General features: G+C 41.4%; 1 long non-coding RNA gene across 2 annotated transcripts in view; it reads right to left on the reverse strand.

Moving 5' to 3' along the window:
• LOC134169848 (uncharacterized) overlaps positions 1-14,759 on the reverse strand; it is an 18,312-nt gene continuing 3,553 nt past the window's right edge. For both annotated transcript variants that reach the window (XR_009967028.1, XR_009967027.1), the window contains exons 2-3: positions 10,200-10,407; positions 1-461 (exon numbers count right to left, since the gene is read on the reverse strand). This is a non-coding gene — a long non-coding RNA (uncharacterized LOC134169848). The remainder of the gene's footprint in view (positions 462-10,199; positions 10,408-14,759) is intronic.

Raw genomic sequence — 14,759 nt, forward strand, 5'->3', positions numbered from 1 at the left:
GATTTGGGAATCTGGGCATACTGGGAAAAGCTATTGCAGAAATTTCATCAGAGTATCTGCTCGTGAAATTTCCACATTTCTCTTTACCATCACCACAGTGACCAGAGTGCAAACCACAGTGACTTCCCAGTGTCTTTTAAAAGTCTTTATTAAAGCTTGGAAAGGTGCCAGATGAGGCGTCTCTGGCTGTAACCAGTCTTACTCAAGGATACTAGCATCATGTGAGATTTTTTATGATGGTGATTCCCACATGGGTGATGCTCCTAAATCCATTTGGGACATATATCAAGCAGCTGGACTGAACGTGCCCCAGCGGCTGAGGTTTTCTGAAGAACAGAGGACAGGCTGTACACACGTGCAGCACAGCATGCAGGTTCTACAGTCATGCAGGATGTCTTGACATGCAGGAAGTAGTCATGGAGATTGTCCACTGAGATTCTGGCTGCCGCACTTCTGGAAATCTTTAGCAAACAGAAAGAACCAGAGAAAAGCAGGGGACGTATGGGAGCTTTGAGTCCATCTGTAATTGCTAGCACTTTCAGGCACTCTGACACACCCCCCCCACACCCATCCTCCAAATTACCCTCCTATTCTCATTACCTTTAATAAGCAGGAAGAACCAAATTTGAGTGTCCTGGGAGGATTACGTGTGCTTTCTCACACTCACACAGGTTTCTCTACCTTCACCTGGAAAGATGACTAATTTACTCCATGCTATGTGTAATGTCTGTGCACACAAGCTGGGAATGCTGCTCCTCACAACCCTACAAATTGGACATATTTCCAGAACTTCTTTCTCAGGTTTCTGCCACAGATTTCTATGCCCCTGGTTTAGGTTTCTCTCTGCCCACGCCATACCTGCCTTAAGGGTGCCTCAAAGGCTTACAGTAGCCAAGTGCCACAGAAAGAAGAAATTAATGTCTTCAGAGCAACACCCCATGACTTGAAGCAGGTCCCACTGTGCACAAGCCAGTTGTAAGGTTAGCTGTCCTTGCTCCCTGCTCCTGCAGCCTGATATCCCTAGCTACCAGCTAGGCGAGATGTCAGCTGGGGCAATGCCAGTACTTTCCTGCATGTCTTCACTGGTCCTTTAGCTCAGCAGATGCAGTTCTATTGGTGCACTTTCATAAATGCTGTGATTTATTTGATGCGCAGATTGGCACATTTATGCACTTACAACATGTAGTAAACCTCAGGCCTGGTGTGTGTGTACTTTATGCATTTATGTAATTAAACATTTAGGGATAATTAATTGCCTAACTTGACTTGTTAAGCTTCCAATTCTGAAGATAAAATCCATTTACCTAAAGAAGCTCCATCTTCATAGACCCCTCTTTCATATTAGTTTTTTATAGGGCTTTGCCATCCCTCCTTTCCCACACCATGGCTCCTTACATTAGAGGTAGGCAGTGACTCGGGCTGCTTAATCCTCAGAGCTAGATGCACATGTCACAGGCAGTCTGCAGTAAGGTCTGTTTGATTGCACAGTCCCACAATTCCTAGCAGGTCAATAACCCAGCTGTAGTTTGGCATGGTGTCCCTTTCTCCCTCCCTCCATCCCCACTCACAACCAGCACAGGCTGAAGAACCCTATAAGGTCTGGTTAAGCAATATGCATAGCTGCATACGTGTATGAGCTAATCCCTCCATGTTTGCAAAACTCCCTGATCTGTGCATTCACAGATGAATCTACAACTGAGAAAGCACTATGGAATGAGCACAAAGCTGCAAAGATCTTGACATTATAAAAACCAAGCCTCCAGCATACGAGTCGTAACTTTGCATTTTGACTACATAGATAAGAACATGCCACCCATTCTATTACTTTTTACAAAGGCTCTGGTTTAATCATTGATGTGCTGAGAGGAGGTATGCCTTCATTCTTCACTGCCTGAGCTGAGATGAAGGGTCCTGAAGGAATGGAGCTGTTGTAATCATTTGCCAACTGCTCTCAGCCTTTCTTAAGAGGCAGACTTTCACGTGTTGATCATGTGCTGTCTTGAATCTGCCTCACCTACAGCCTTTTGCTTGATTTTCTGCTTTCCCGAATTGTGTGTCTTTCCCAGTTCTTTCCAACAGATGCAGAAATTACCCTCAAAAAAAGCAACCATGGGAATCCAGAAAAAAGCTGCAGCTAACCAAAGCTATTCCTTAGCTCTACAAACACATTAAGTTGTGCTTTAAAGCAATGACATAATGAAGATTAAAGTAAATAATGCAGATGCTTTATAGGCTTTCTTCTCTTTCTGGGCTGCGGACAGTAGTAACTCCTCCATTTATTTGGACAGGTGAAAAGCAAAATGGGGCGAACTCATTCATCCTTGTTTAATTCTCTGAAATAGCTCTAAATGAGATTTTGTAGTTTACATTGCATATATAGAACAGGCAATGATCCAACATAAAGTTTTGTAGTACTGTCCTTTGGAAAAAGTATTTAATATGTCTGTGGATTTCCTGTTTGTGTGTAATACACATTCTAGGCTCCCATGAGTAATAACAAACAGCCTTCATAGTATGCCACAGCACACTGGTCCAGTATGAGAACAAATCTTTCTTCGGAACTCAGAGCTTCCTGCTTCTGCTTGGAAGCATTTCTCTATACCACTAGGTGGCTTTTCCAGCCGGTACTTTTTCTTTCTTTCTTCGAGGTCACTACAAGTACAATGAATCTGCTCTTAAGTGCAGCAATTAAACTGGTGGAGAAGAGACAAGAAAGCTAATCCTTCAGCAGCTGAACTCTTAAATTCCCCATACTTTTACAGTGAAATATCTTTATCCTTCTAATGTTAGTTTCTAGTTAGTTACAGCTAGCTAGCTTACTTCTAGATTTTGAGTAGCGTATTTGCTCAGATATGTTTCTGTATAGGTATGAAACTTTGCAAACTACTAGTGTGTCTGATTTTGTGATAGACACTTTTGTAATTTATCAGAATAAACCAATTAATAACCCAGAAACAGGATGTGTACTATTTAATGAAATGCATTGTCTCACTCACCATGGTCTCAGGGTTTGCCTTTTCAGATATTTAACTCTGGTTTTTAACTTCACTTAAACCTTTTAACTACAGATCTTTACTCACACCTAAACACTGCAAATATCTGGCTATTGATAGTATCTTTTTCAAGGAGCACTCAATGTCTAAAAAGAGAAAAGCCCTGAGGGGCTCATTGACTAGAGTGCAGAAGAGTGTGGGGGGAAGGATGAGGGTAATAAATCCACAGCTGTGTTAAAAAAGACCAACCACCCCCCTAGTTTTTCTTTAAGTTTGGCCATGTTCAGTAACAAGTGTTTTATTGGAAGCAAAATATAGCTGGGTTGAGTAGACACAGACCTCAGAGATATTAAGTTTGGCAGGTGAGCTCAGGATTTGCCTTTTTCATTCATTTCAGACATTTTTTCCTTTCATATAGTTAACTCTTATTTTCCATTACAAACACGGCTAGAGAGAAACCACAAACCTCTCTCCTGCCAAGTACCCTTCAGTGGTATGAAAAGCTGCACCAACAGCTCTTTCAGGCAGAACACAGTAACACATGAGATAAACACACAAATTTTAGGGGGACTAATCCTGAAACTAATTTTACACACATCAGATAAGATTTCAAAGATGAAAGCCAGTTGCTGATGAAAAAGCTGGAGAAAGTTCCTGCTTTAGAAAACAGCAGAGCTGCATTTGAACTTGATTACCTCTAACAGCTGGTTCCCACCTGCAGATAATCAGCAAAGATGGACCCAGGCTGGCAAGAGGCTGAGAAAAATGCACTGGGAGCTGCTCTGTGTTGATGCAGCACTACTTGCTCTGGGTTGCCACGTGCTGATGTGCACTGTTTTGATCCAAGTCTCTGCCCTGATTGTAGCAGACAGCTTTTTACACCAACTGGTTTTCAATACACAGCTTTCCCAGAGGCCCTGGACTAACAGCAGATTTCTGAGGGAAGTAGAGGATAATAATGAAATTTATTACAGGAAACTGGCACTTAGTAAAATGGCAGTAATATAGCTCAATAAATAAAGCAATTGGGAATACATTTGTTTTCATTATACAAGCACCTTCCACGCAGCCTTTACATAGTGTAACAGCCCATGGTATAACCCACTCAGACTCAAGTGAGCTCTGTCCAAGCAGCGAACTTAAAAGCCATGTTACCACATTAGGCTGGTGCTGATTCAAAATCAATGTAATCGGCTCCTAGGGGCTTTTCTACTGGGGCTCAGCACCACATGAATGCAGGCACACAGCTTTTGGTGAGCATGGAGCACAGGTAAAACCCACCTGCAGTATCCCAGTGTGTGCCACACTGACATACCCTGACCTACCTGCAGTACACCATGTAGGTGTGCATGTCCAGACTGATCTTTAAGTTACAGTAATCGTAACAAAAAAAAAGTTCTGATTTGTCATGCTCAAGTCCTTTCATCATAATCCATGCTTTTGCTTTGGCCCAGCATAGCTTAAAGCACCTGCACAGCATGAAACATAACCCTGCCAGTCAGTGCTGGCAGTATTTCACTACCAGTGAGTGCCGCAGTATGTGACTAAAAGGCACTGGACAACTGGGAAAGCTCAGGACAACCTCTGATCTCTTGGCTGTCCCTCAAGGTGTATTATCTCTGCAAACATGTGCTTCCCTTAATCTCTATATAATCTTTTCCCAGACAGAGTAATTAAAAAACAGTTCCATGTCCCTCTCCCTGGGTAAGCATTTTGCAGCCTCCCCTCCTCATGCCAACATCCGTAAATTTTGCCCTGTGATGTTTTTTTAAATCAAACTTTGTACTCTTCTGCCAGCTCTGCTCTTTATACAAAACTTTTTTTCAGGTGAAACACTCTCTTGTCCCTTCTCCACCGCATGGAGCTTTATTTACATGCCCAACAGTCCTTGTGGAAGCAAACTCCGATCCCAGTCCTGCACGCTTTTCAAACGCGTCCTTCCATGAATTCCTACCAACTCTTCTTATGTCACTGTGCCCACAAGCTGGAGCAGACAGCTGTGGCACAGGAGCAATGCGAGCCTGGTTTCTGTGCCAGGGCTGCTTCCTGACCTGCTGCAGGCCTGGGGGCACAAAGGGGTTTCTGTGTGATACCTGTCACTTAGTACAAACCCTGGCAGAGACATCACCCAGATGGGAACAGCAAAGTAACAGCCTGGGGCTGCTGTGGGAGACAGCTGGACACCTCTCCCAGCCTTGCCAGCCACTGAGGCCAAGGCCACCTCCTGCCCACAAGGGCCCTAAACCTTCTCCCCTGCCCTTGGAGATACCCACTACAGAGTCTGTGGCTCTTGGTCATGGGAATACTTCATATGCTTTATGTAGGTCAGTATTTCTATTAGATATGCCTCTGGAAAGCTTCTCCTCTCTTATCATCTATCTTCAGAATTATTTTATTCTATTCTATATTTTTATGCCTTTGTGAAACAGTTTTATGCTAAACATGGGGAACATGGGTGCTGTGGTGTGATGTTTTTTACTGCTTTGGTATAGTTAGAAGGACATGTAAAGGACTTTGAAATCGATTTTCCAGCACAACAAACAAATGTTATTATAATCCTATATTCTCAATAATTTTCTTTTGAGTATAGCTAAACCATATGGAGAAGAGTGTAAAAACACCTTTTGAAAAGAACAGATTTTTTTTTATCAAGGACTATGCTTATACCTCATATTTTAATTTGTAACGATAATTTAAAAACAGTGGATTCAATGTAATAGTATTTTTCTACATGGATACCGCGGTTCCTGCATCTGAAAGGCTATGTGAAAATTATTCACAAATGCAGGTATTCATTGATAGCAGCTTTTCTGGCACTTTTCATCAGATGATCTGCAAAGGAAAAGAGTGTCCTTATTTCCTTCTTACTGGTACAGAAGCACAGATTGGAAAAAGGGCTTGCTACAGTTTATGCCTGCTAACAAGATAATGGCTTGCAGAGGTGTTGAAGATACTTGCTTCCCTTTGACTTTATTTGCCATTGAGAGCCCTGGAGGCCCATTAAGCAACTATTTCAACACCAAGAAAGGAAGTTACATCTTAATTCTGTTTGCAGTAGTCGCACAGGTTTCTTAAAACTCATTCAAAAGATTTTACGACCTTGCCAAGATTCAGGTATGTCCAATTTTCAGCACTGAGTGCAACCCACATGACTCCAAAGAGATGTGTGAGCATGATGCATAAGGATAAATCCTTGCAGAATCACAGCACCGGTCGGTATCTTCGCTGGAAATTAAACTTCTCATAGTATAATAGAATGGTTTGAGTTGGAAGGGACCTGAAAGCTCATTCAGTTCCAGCACCCTGCCATGGGCAGGGATACCTTGTACTAGAGCAGGTTGCCTAAAGCCCCATCTAATCTGGCCTTGAACACTGCCAGGGATGTGGCAACCACAGCTTCTCTGGGCAACCTGTGCCAGTGCCTCACTACCCTCACAATAAAGAACTTCTTCCTAATATCAAATCTAAATTTCCCCTCTGTCAGCTTAAAGCCATTCCCCCTTGTCCTGTCACTACATGCCCTTGTAAAAAGACCCTCTCCAGATGGTGAGGTATTACAAAGAGGTATTTTTTGTAAGTACACATTTGGGAGCCTGGTGTGGCTGCTTTAATTCAGAGCTCACTTCATGCTGAAAGCCTACAAAGACTGCCTTGTAAGAAATAAGAAATAACCCTTAAAAGGTGGCATTTTCTAAGTTTTTCTTTTTTTTTTTTTTTTTTTTAATGCCACCCAGGTTCATGCATACAGGCTTCCCCCAGCTCTGCATGAAAAGAGTAGTTCTATTAGTAATTGTGGCAAAAAGGCAGCTGAAACCAGAAGGCTGTAAATGCCTATTTATACAAACGTTTTAAACTTCAGGTTTTAAACCATTTAAGCCAAATACATAAATCAAGCCAGATTTGTTGAACACATGGCTCAGTGATACAGATCATAAAACTTAGCTAGGTTTATACAGAAATCTGATCTGAGCTTCACATTTCTGTTTTATGCTGGCTTCAGGTTTTCTTGCAAGTATGTTGCATGCCCCAACAAATGCAACTGCGTTTTAGTTTTCACACTGTCAGGATCCTTTGTAAATCAACACACTGCAACCTCTTCAGGCACTCCGAGGGGTTTGATGACCATCTTCAGGGTCAGCTCTGTAACCTCTGTCCCTTGAAGGGACAAGATCGCAGGGAAAAGAGCTGTGAGAAGTCTCTTCCAGGCCGTTCTATGCCTGTCCTTTTGTCATATCCTGTCTTTGCTTCCTTGACTTGCCTTCCTGGCTTGAACATGGCCATACCTCCTTGTAGCTTTGCAGCTGCCATCACTACGGCTCCTCTGCTCAGTTTGTTGGCGTGCTGCAAGACTGCACCTCAACAGAGACCAAGCTCGTATTAAGAGCCTGACGTGGCTTTTCCAAGCACTTGTTTTAAAAATCAAACCAGCTTGTTACGTTGCAGGAAGAAACTACATCATCTTCATTAAAAATCTTGCAGGCAGTTGTCATTTAGCTAAACAATAGGGTCTGTCACTTTAGCAAAGTCCTGTTGGCCAGGATTCCCCTGAACATGATATGCAACAGATTTAGATGGACAGCCTCTTGCACCATCTAGGTGCCAGAAGTCCTGATCCCATTATAGTTGTGGTTGGAGGGTGGTGATTTTGTTGACCTAAGAAGGTGTTCCTATTAAATCTGCACCTGAAACAGGGCTGTTAGTAATTGCTATACTGCGTTTGTCTTGTTCTCTCCATTACTCTTTGGACACAACACTGAGCAAGCCACTGCTAGCATGAACGCCAGATCTTGCGAACTCAGAGGCTGGAAATTTCTCTAGGACAGAAGCTCTATTTACATACACAGAAACCTGCAGTTCTATCTATGAAGCTTTGCCATTTTAGTTATACTTTGTTTATGATTTGGTTGTATAAATGATATTGGATAATTATACTCATCCAAAGACATATGTCCTCAAGCAAGTGGGTCACTTTGTGTCTCCAGTTTCTTAATGAAATCGAAGTTCACTAGGAAAAATGAGGAAGAGTTCTGTCCTAGGTAGGACTTATAAACCATATCCTCCAAACAAATGACTCTGCTAAAGGAGTGATTCTGTCTGGACTATTTTTTTTTTTTCCAGAACAAATCCAATTTTGCCCTTGTTACTGTCATTGTCAGGACCCTGTCAGTGCCCTCCTTCAGCTGCCACTGAGAAAACCACATTAAGATGCAGCAATATGACCCTGGTATTATAATATGACCAGAAGTGTGAGCAGTCCACCAGTGCTGGTAGGATTAAAGAGTAGGACAGAAACGGCTGCACAGTTTGCGGTTGCAAAAGCTCTGCCCTACACACTATGACACAAAAACAAAGAGGGTTTTGAGGGTCTTCCTGACTCTACACATGGGTTAAGTATTGGCCAAACAAAGAGGCATATAAAAAAGGTGTACATGCATACGTATATGTCTCTATCTAGATATACAGAGGTGGAGAGCAGGACAGTCATGAGGCAAAACCACATTAGAGAAAGTGAGCATATATAGCCTACAAGAAATCAGGAGAAGAAACATCTGATTAGCCAGAAAAACTGCAAAATTTTGAGTGTGACAACTCCAGCTCCTTCATGAATAGTGTTCTGTCTTCCTTTGTTCTCTGACCCAGCTGGTTTTAAAAGCCCCTTCATCAGCAGTATGTAGTTTCTAACACAATAAAGGTGCAAAACTAAACAATCTTTAGAACACTCAGGCTCTTCGCTCTTCACTGATAAATCTACACTGCAAGTTGCTCCAGTCCTGTTTAGTTACGAACATATTTTTTTTTCTCTAAAATACAGTGGTCAAAAAAAATCTGCAGTCTTCCACTGCCTCCAAATATTAATAACTTATTTAAAAAAAGCTTCTCTTACTATGTATTGTATTTTATTGCTTGCTTTTCAGCAGACACAGCAGATCACAAGGATATATCACAAGATGTACGGGCAAACTAAAACAGAACTCCTGCAACTTAAAGTTATGCTTTAAGCATGCTTGCACCACAGCTCTGTGAATCAGCAGTCTTGTGTTCTTGGCCAACTTCTACCATTTACATATCCTGACTCCAAATCTACATCTGCTTAACTTCTGTCACATGGCTAACCTCACTAAACTCCAAGAGCAGGACTCAGGCGACCTCCAATACAAGTATTGCAACTTCCAACACCTGGCAATTCAGATCGCCTAATCAAGTGCCTCTGCTCCCTTTTGAGCCAAAGCAGTTAAGCTCCATCAAATGTAGATATCCTACATCCCAATCACCAAACTGTAAGTTATGCAAAGCCTTGCTGGATCTCTTTCTAGTCCCCTGTGTTTTACAGCCAACAGTGTAAATTCAGGAGGAGGGATGAAAGACGCAATGCCCTCCTGGATTATGTCATAACCTGGCGGCTACAGCAGCCTTCTGAGTCATGAGTGGGTTGCATCCTATCAGGCCAAGGTGAAACTGAATTAAGATTTCCCACTCCCTAGATGACTACATTTATTAAGCTATTATGGGAAGGATAAGCTCTAGTGCTTCTTTCTTCATCCTTTCCACAGAACCCTGTGGCTTCTCTGTGAACAAGGCTGAAGTTAGCTCTACAAGGCTCCGAGTGTCCATAACATAGTAAGCTCCTCCAGGGATTCAGCTGGAACATAGGTATGTCTTTGCTGTCCTTGACCAGGGCAGGATTCAGACAAGAGCCTGGCCCCACCTGTCACTGCTGCCTGTGCAGCCATGGGCATTCCAGTTTAGTGACCTGGAGAACTGCCAGGACAAATGAGTAGGTAGTAGGAACTTTTACATACCTGTAGGGTCAGACAGTTGCCACAGTGGGCGATTTTTATAGGTAGTTTTCTTTAACTTGGCCAAATGAATCCATTTCTGGTGCCCAAAGTAAGTACTGTAGAACTTATTCATCATGAAAATGCACTTATTTAAGGACCTGGATGACTGAGGGCAAGTCATATAACCCCTATGTATTTTAACTCACCACCCTAAAATTTTAATTACTACTTCATGTTGATACTTTAAGGGTTAATTTACATTTGAGGGAATATCACAGACACATAACTCTGAGCACTTTCTGTGTAATTAAGAAAAGCAGCAATGTTCATGCTACCCTGAAAGCAAGAGCCTGTAGAACGACTGGTTACATTCAAAATACTTGCCATACAGGTTCTGAATTGCCCTGGGATGCATCGGTTGCATTACCCTGAAAAGGGTGCAGCAGTAAGGCAAGCAAGTTATTCTGAGTATCATCATGTGTGTTGAGCACACCTGGCCTTTTCTGAAGAACCTTCCCAGGACTGGGAGCACTTAATATCCCAAAGATGGAAGACTGAGGGAGGTGGCTCATTGGCATTTTCAGCAGATTGAATGAAGGAGGCTCTTGGTGGTGTTGTGAATGTTCTCAATACACCTGCAACAAACAAAACCATAGTGAAAATGAATTAATATTGGCTATCATATCGTTAAAGGAGCTTAGAAAGGTCCTTTCTCAGGACAAAGCTCTGACCACTTGGCATTTACATCAAAAGTGGGCATCCTATCCTGTAAAAAAGTGAGATTTACCCAATTATTAATAAAAGTACTTGTAACTGACTACCATGAGATCCTGTATCACACATAATTCAAGGTATCTCACTTTTAGTCATGCCTGAGGTGTGCGATTGAGTTTCAGAGCCATCCTCACATTTGGTTTGTTATCAGCTAACTCCAAACAGCTCTCTCGTCAGCCTGTAGACTTCCTGTTCTGTCTGTCAAGGCATCTGCCTTTTCCATTGAATTGCAGGAAGAGTGTAAGGGACTCTAGATTGTAGTCTGAATGTTAGGGGTTACAATACTGCAGTGCTAAACATGCTCACACATCTTTTTTATTGGCTGCAGATCAAATCTTCAAATACGGATGACCTCATGTATAATAACAGCTATCGCTGCAAATGGTGCTGCTGAAACCCAAGAGAATTCCTAATTAGTGTAAATTATGAACATATTCCCCAAACTGTGGCTTCTTTTCCACCTTTGAATGGAAAACGAACAAATGTCAGAAAGAAGCCTAAGGAAGCTTTCACTCTTCCTCCTCTAATGATGAATAACTTGAACATGAACTGGCTTGATTTCATAGACTTGGCAATTTGGGGTTTTTCAAGGAAAAAAAGTCCAGAACTGATTAAAACATGCATCTGGCATGTTAAGGCAAATTCCCATCTGCTGTATATCTTATACTTTGTGTCCTGATTTTCTCATCATATCGAATCTGGCTTCCCTAATGATTCATTTGGTATGTACATGCCTTGCCTAGTTTCCTGCCCATGATCTTTTGAGCCTGATGGTAGGATCTGAACATGTTTCCTTTCTCTGCCTCTCATGTTCCAGGATGCCACGTGGTAAACTCTCTGTATCCGCTAATCAGGTTGATTCCCATTATTTCCTTCCCTTTGGTCTAGTGTGGGGTGCACCCCTTTGAGAAGTTCAAGTAATCAGAACAGGTTTAGCCTCTTGAAAAGCTGCTTTTTCTTTTTCTTCATGAAGCTGTAACTCCTAGGATGTGATCACTTGTCTCTGATGGGAGTCCTGCCCCCACCCCAACTCTTCAGTGCCCTGTGGAGAGGCTTGTTCTCATCCTTGGACTGGGGATATGCTCTTTAAACTGGCCCATCAGCAAGCAGGTTCTGCCTCTGGGGAACTGGGAGCTGGGATCCCTACTGCTCTTGGCATGTTCCAACAAGAAGCTTCCTGCTGGTGAGAGTTCTCAGCAGTTGTTTGCCCTGGCAGCACAGCTGGCTTGCAGACACTGATGCAACTCCTACTCTTGCACACAAAATTTGATCCAATATGCAGTAATTGCAGTTAATGCAAGTCAGCATGAAAGAACTTACTCATTTCTTAAAGGACAAATATCTTTTAAGGGATCTGCAGAAATTACAGTGATAAAAAGGCTGCAAGTATTGTATAAGCACAAAGTTCAGATGATGTGGGGAAGAAGGAACCCTCTAATTCTGGTCTTTAGGTTGATAAAGAGTTATGCACAAATTTTTTTTTTTTTTTAATTCTACCCTTCCTCTGCTGTCTTGCTAGTAATAAAATATAGCTATAAGATAATACAGGGATGGTACCCAAAGAGGTGCATGTATCCAGTTAATAACATGTCTCTTCCATAGACAAGTGGTGTGAATAATCAAGCAGAGCATGGGAATGAAGGTACAGTCAGCTATTCCAAGCAAAAGCAAGCAATTATACAGTTTAATTCCTGGTAGACAGAGCAAACAAACCGTACCCACCCACAAAGCAACCAACCTCTCCCTCCACCTTCCAAAATTCAGTTGCTTTCAATTCCAAATCCTGGCATGAGGAGGCAAAAAGACAAAGGGTTTGTAATTGCTTTAGGATTCGTTAGTCACTTTGAGACATCATGGGGAAAAAAAACCCTCAATTTTCTCACCATACAGACAGTAGATTACAAAATTTAAAAATTAAGATTACAGGAACCTGGAAAATGGAATAAATGGAAGTATAGTAAAACTGTTACCAAATCTGTATCTCATTCCTAGGTGAAAAGTGACAGGGGTGACAATTACACATTCCACTCCTTTATAGAGTTGTTCTGAAGAGGTGCCAATTAATGACTGTAAAATACTCTCATGCTATAATTGAGGACATGTAATAATTTAAGATAATGTCAAAATCAGAATAATCTCCTTTTTAACACAATAGAAACACTCCTTAAGTAATGTCACCCTATCTATGTCTAAAATGGCATAGGACATGGTTAAACACATGGATTTAAGTTCAGAGAAGAATGATAAGATTGCAACAATTGCATTCCTAGAATGACTTTACAGAGGAGACCCTACGGCTGCAGTCTCTTTTATTACTTATTTTTAACTTTTTACTTATTGTTTGCTATAACAAATAACAACATTGTACACCTTGCATTTGCATACAATTACCTAGTCACTAAAATTCTGTGCCTTTCCAAGATTATGTGCCAATATAAACACATAGAGAAAAAAAGAAAACCTAACCCAAGCAGCTGGGCAGATTCAGTAATGATGGGCATACTCAGCCCTCATCTGAATGAGGCGACAGTATAAGAAGTGTCTTGTGACATGAGAATATGTGCTGCTGTGCAACTCCATGCTAAAATAGCAACACAGCAAAGCCACCTGATTCCATTCCCTGGAAATCCAGGCTTGTAACTCTGAAGCCAAACATCCACCATTTAAACAAAGCCTGTATTTTTTGCTTTTGTTGCTTACAGTGCTATTGCTAAGTTAATATTGTTTGGGCTTTCATGTTCACTTTGTCTGATCTGCCACCGGATCAGATTTCCGAGGTATCCAGTGACCTTTCCCTATCATATCCAAATGCTACAGCAATTTAATAGTGTGTGAACAGTTTAGCAAATTTTCAGAAGTAAATAATACAAAGTTTTATAAAAACAAAAAATAAACCACTTACATATGGAACTTTGACATCATCCTGCAGAAATAAATATATAACCAGGCAAAACTGAAATCAGGGGATTGCAGCAAGTCATTGAACTTACTTTTATTGCAGTCGGTAAAGTTTTTAGTATAGCAATCAGAATACCAAAGAGACAAGAACCAAGCCTCATTCTTTCCAAAGTCTTTAACTTTTTTTACCCATGGAGACTTAACATATTTGTTAGACCTTTCTAAGAGAAGTGATACATTGGTTCATTATTTACATGTTTACTAATGATAGCTTTTCCAATAGAACTTAAAATAATTCTGCTCTCACTGGATTTACATTCATTTACATTCAAAACAATCTAAAATGAAGCCTTCCTCTGACTCTAGGCACTTTAACATCATTAATAATATAACAAAATCCTAGCAGCATTAGAATAATTATTTCAACAGGAAACTAGCCATTCAGACCTCTACTGATACTCCTTCCATCCTTCATCACTCTGGAAAATAATTTCATTTCTCCTTCACAAAATGGTATCAAACAGATGTCTTTTGCACAAAAAGATGACCTGATTCAAGCTACTGCAGATGATGACAGAAAACAAGTCCCACAATCCTAGAGAATGTCCTGCCACCTGCTCCTTCAGTTATATTAGGAGAGGAAAACAACTGACTGCTGATGACTCAAACTGGTCTCCAATTGTTTAAAGCTTTGCAAGGCAAAACCAGTACCTTAAATACACTCAGTAAACAGTGGTCATCCAAATAGATGCCAAGCAAGATGTTCTGCTTCAAAGATCAACTCCTGGTTCTGCTCTTCTCACTTGGGCAGGATGGTCACAGCAGCAGCTGCAAGCTTGATGTGTTCTGTACACCTCATTTGCCATTGATTCCCACAGCTGTCATGTCAAATTCTTACAGCCTGTGGGAATGTGGCTGTGATTAGGCTGGTTTGCCAGGCAACCCTGAAAATGCATGCGTTATGGATGTCATGCTCAGATGGCAGCACTTGTGCAGTAACCTGAAATGTATTCAGAACATCTTTGGGGCCAGCTATTGCAGACAGGACAAAGAAACACATTTTCTGGAAAAGTTCCATTATCGGGTGCACTCCAGACTGTTCTTGGAGTGCCCACTGCAATCGCTTCTTAGCTTAAATGTGCAAAGGTGATTTAAAAGCTCCTTCAGTAGTATAGGTTGCATAATTTTCACACTAACAGTTCAAAGTCAAACTAAACAAGTTTCAACCACACTCAAAAAAACTTTCTGCTTTTCAAGTTCCCAAGTACATACCAGAAAGACATCTCACTTCATCATTTGTAATCACTGCATTTTT

The sequence above is a fragment of the Pezoporus occidentalis genome, unplaced genomic scaffold (genome assembly GCF_034315485.1).
Source record: "Pezoporus occidentalis ecotype Australia unplaced genomic scaffold, CSIRO_AGI_Poc_V1 ctg36, whole genome shotgun sequence".
In the NCBI taxonomy this organism is placed as follows: domain Eukaryota; kingdom Metazoa; phylum Chordata; class Aves; order Psittaciformes; family Psittacidae; genus Pezoporus; species Pezoporus occidentalis.